This window comes from Triticum dicoccoides, chromosome 2B (assembly GCF_002162155.2).
Source record: "Triticum dicoccoides isolate Atlit2015 ecotype Zavitan chromosome 2B, WEW_v2.0, whole genome shotgun sequence".
Taxonomy (NCBI): domain Eukaryota; kingdom Viridiplantae; phylum Streptophyta; class Magnoliopsida; order Poales; family Poaceae; genus Triticum; species Triticum dicoccoides.
Window position 1 is genome coordinate 537,103,122 of NC_041383.1, and position 4,614 is coordinate 537,107,735.

Genomic DNA, 4,614 nt, shown 5'->3' on the forward strand with positions numbered 1-4,614 from the left:
ACATGCTCCCACTCTCACTCTTCTTCTTCTCCTCAATACTTCTCCCCCATTACTCTCTCTCTTCTATCCACCTTTCTCTCTCTTCATTACTCCTACATAACTACACCACCTCCATTAATGCATCTCCTTTCTCTTTTTCCTTCCCCCTCCACTAGTTGAAGTTGTCTCCTCCCAAATTAGGTAGCTAGGTAGATGTAGGATTTAGTTAAGTGACCTATTTGCCCCCTAACTAGATCTATCTTTGTCAAGAAGAGCTTTGTGCACTTTGGATCTCCCTACAACATCATCTCCACCGTGTGCTCGATCTCGATCGAGATAGAGGTGATGAAAATTTCATGCTTTTTCAAAATGGAAATATGTTTATGTGTGTGTGATATGTTTGTGGAAATTGTGTGTGTGGCATGAGTTGACGCCGCCAAATTGTGCTTTCGAGTTGCCTATGTTTTGCCAAAATGTCGATTTATTTCCGTTTCGGCGAATTCCGGGCAAACTCTAGATCCATATATGTCCTATTTTTAGGGAAGGTCATGCCAAATTTTTCTATGACTTTGATGCATGCATGCATTTTTATAATCAATTTGTTTATCATTACCGTGCAGAGTTGACGATGGTCAGTGGAACGATGGTGGACAGGTGGTTGCAGTTGGCGGTGCAGGACATGAAAGAAAATAATCGGACAGAGGTTTTATGTCCGTGTCGAAAATGCAAAGGAATAGTTTGGCTCGACCCCCATGACGATGGTTGTGTCGAAGCGCACCTGCTCATGACTGGTTTCATGGATGGCTATACTCGATGGATAATTGAAGATGAGGATGACAATGTTCAGGATGCCGATGGGGCAGGCAATGATGACACGAGGCAAGACGAAGAGATGATCGATAATGGCGGCGGGGAAGAGGCCGAACATGGCGGCGGAGAAGGGGCTGGACATGGCGGAGGAGAAGGGGCCGGACATGGCGGCGGAGAGAACGACATGGACTCCACGCAGCAGAGTTCGTCGGTACTAAGTTCAATTGTGCGGGACCCTCATGTTCAAGCATTGCTTCGCAAGGAGACGAGTACTGAGAGAGCTGCTTCTAGAGAGGAGGCTAAGCTGGAGAAACTGGTGGTAGACTCGAACACTCCATTCTATGATGGTTGCAATCCTGAGGTGACCCGCTTGAGTTTCACGCTCCAACTCCTGAAGTCGAAGGCTAAAAACAAATGGACTGACACTAGCCTCGATGAGCATCTCAAGTACCTAAAGGATGTTCTTCCCGCGGGTACTCTATGTCCTACTAGTGTTGATGAGGCCAAGAAGATCGTGTGCCCTCTTGATCTGCCACACGTTAGATGCCATGCATGCATCAACAATTGTATAATTTATCGGAAGGAGCATGCGGAAAAAACAAGCTGTCCGATGTGCAATGCTTCTCGATACAAGAAGGCCGGGAAGAAATGTCCCCAGAAAGTTGTATGGTACTTACCGATCACTCCCCGTCTCCAGAGGTATTTTGTAGATCCCAAGGAAGCTAAGCTAATGCGCTGGCACGCAGAGAGGAAGAAGCCCGACGATGGAGATGATCCGAAGCTGAGACACGTGAAGGATGGAAGCCAGTGGAGAGCGTTGAACAGCTTCTATCGGTATTTTGAATGTGATGCAAGGAACATCGTGCTCGGCGCGTGTACCGATGGCATGAATCCATTTGGCAACCAGAACACCAACCATAGCACATGGCCCGTGTTTGTATGGATGTACAACCTCCCCCCTGGTTGTGCATGAAATCGAAGTACATTCACATGAGCATGCTTATTCAAGGGCCGAAACAACCAGGAAATAATATTAATTTGTATCTGGGGCTACTTCAAGAGGAGTTAGACACGTTATGGAAAACACCGGCCAAGACATGGGACGCCAGCAAAGGTGAGTATTTCAACATGAGAGCCGCGCTGATCACGACAGTGCAGGACTATCTCGGTTACGGATATGTGGCAGGCCAGGTGTGCCATGGATATTGCGGATGCACGCGGTGCATGGATGATACGACGTCTCAGCAGCTAACGTCAAGGAAAGATGGCTGGTCTGGGAACATCATGTACATGGGGCATCGAAGATGGCTTGAACAGGACGACCCGTGGAGAAACTGTGGAGATCTATTCAATGGTCACGCTGATCATCGAGGACCTCCACGTAAGCGGAGCGGTGCCGAAATCGATGAGCTGTTGAAAAACTGGAAGGAGTGCCCCGCGCCGGGAAAGATGATGAGAAAGGCGCCGGAGCCGCTGCTGAAGGTATGGAAGACGAGGTCTGTGTTCTGGGACTTGGAGTACTGGCACAAACTCGATACACCTCATTGCCTTGATCAAATGCATATCTGTAAGAATGTCCTTGAGAGCTTGCTCGCAACACTGATGAACATGCCGGATAAGACCAAGGATGGGCCGAAGGCAAGAAAAGACTTGCAAGATTTGAAAATCAGGGAAGATCTGCATGTGCCGCCCCGTAAAATGTCAGACGAGATAGAAACGGAGACAGAGGCACGGGAGAAGAAGGGCAAGAAAATAAAGAAAGAGGATTATTGCCCCCCTTCTTGCTTCACTTTAAGTCAGGCTGAGATCAATCAATTCTTTAAGTGCCTTACCGGAGTCAAAGTTAGTTCCGGTTACTGTGGAAAGATAAGCAGATATCTAGACACGGACAAGAAAAGGTTCAGAGGGATGAAGTCTCATGACTGTCATGTGATGATGACACAGATACTACCTGTTGCCCTTAGAGGGATAATGGACAAGCACGTCCGTGACACGCTTATTGGTCTCTGCAACTTTTTCGACGTCATCTCTCGAAAGTCGATCAGTGTGAAGCAGCTCCAAAGGCTACAGGAAGAGATCATTGTGATACTGAATGAGCTTGAGATGTACTTCCCGCCCGCGTTCTTCGATGTGATGGTGCATCTGTGTGTCCATATTGTGGATGACATAATAGACCTTGGGCCGTCATTCCTGCACAACATGATGCCATTTGAGAGGATGAATGGGACAAGAGTGCAGGGCTATTTGGCACAAGAGTGCATCTCTTTCTGTGAGAATTTTCTATATGGCGCAGACCAGCCGCCTGGTGTTAGTGTTGGTTTGCTCGTTAACAAGCACGATGGGAGGCTCGAAGGAGATGGTCACTGCAACGGTCGCAGGGAACTGCATGTGGCATACTCAGATCGACGCAGCGACTTTGACAGAGCAAACTTGGTAGTGCTACAACACCTAGATGAGGTAGATCCTTTCGTGGCACTGCACAAAGAAATTATCGCAAAGAAGTATCGTGACTGGGGGGTATGCAGGACGGACACCGAAGTTACTAGAGAGCACAACTCCACTTTCCTGCATTGGTTCAAAGAGCATATTATTGCTAATCCCTCGGAGGAGGTCTCTAAGGACGGATTGCTCATATACTCCTTAGCACATGGCCCCTCGCCCAACCTCGTAACCTATCAGGCATATGATATCAACGGATACACGTTCTACACGGAGGCCAAAGATATGGACAGTGATGATCAGAACTCAGGGGTGACGATGGAATGCATGACCGGCAGCGACAATGGTGCAACTGAACGATTTTATGGAAGGGTCGAGGAGATCTGGGAGCTTGACTACTCTGGACTGCACAACATGACGATGTTCCGTGTCAGATGGGCTAAGAATGTCGAAAGAGAAAGCCGGATGTTCACTACCATGACTATACCCGACGCCAAGAGCGCTACCATGAACGCTATCGCAAAAAAATGAGCCATGGGTACACGCTAAGCACGTGACACAATGCTTCTTCATAACTGACCCGCGCAATCCCAGCCGTGTTGTCGTGAGGAGAGGCAAAAGGAACATCATTGGAATGGATGGAGTCGCCAACGAGGAAGACTATGATCAGTATGGCAACCCAATGAGGGAAGATGACGATGATGATGAAGTATACGTCAAAAGAAGAATCAATACTACATTACCTAAGAAAAATCGTACTCCATGGAAAAGGCAAAGTCACAATGACGAACAAGAAGGGAAAGAAGCTGACTCAAAAACGAAAACATCAGAACTGAGGAAACGTATGTTATCGGTCCAATGATGTGTAATATATATATATATATGTTCCTATTTTGTATACACACTTAGCCATTATTATGCATGGGTCCAATGATGTGTAATATATATGTTCCTATTTTGCATACATATTTAACCGTCAAATGATGCAATATATATCGCCCTCCCTTCGTTCACTGCCCTCAGGACATAAAAGTGGGATAAAATAAAGGAAAAGAAAAAGGGAAACTGGCAATAACAACGGTAGTAGCAGCGCGTTTTGCATAAACCGCTGCAGCTACTGAATTTAGTAGTAGCGCATTTTTCCTAAACCGCTACAGCTACTGATGTTAGTAGCAGCGCGTTTTGACATAACGCGCTACTGCTACGTCCACTTAACCCAAAATTCTCACTCGCCCTGCTTCATCCCGCCATTTCCCCCCAAATCCCCACTCTCTCTCCCCCGTTGCACCGCCGCGCCCGACCCGGCCCCGGCGCTCGCCCCCGACTCCGCCGGCGCCGGTGCTAGCCCCCGACCCCGGCGCTCGCCCCCGTCCCGGCCCTCGACCC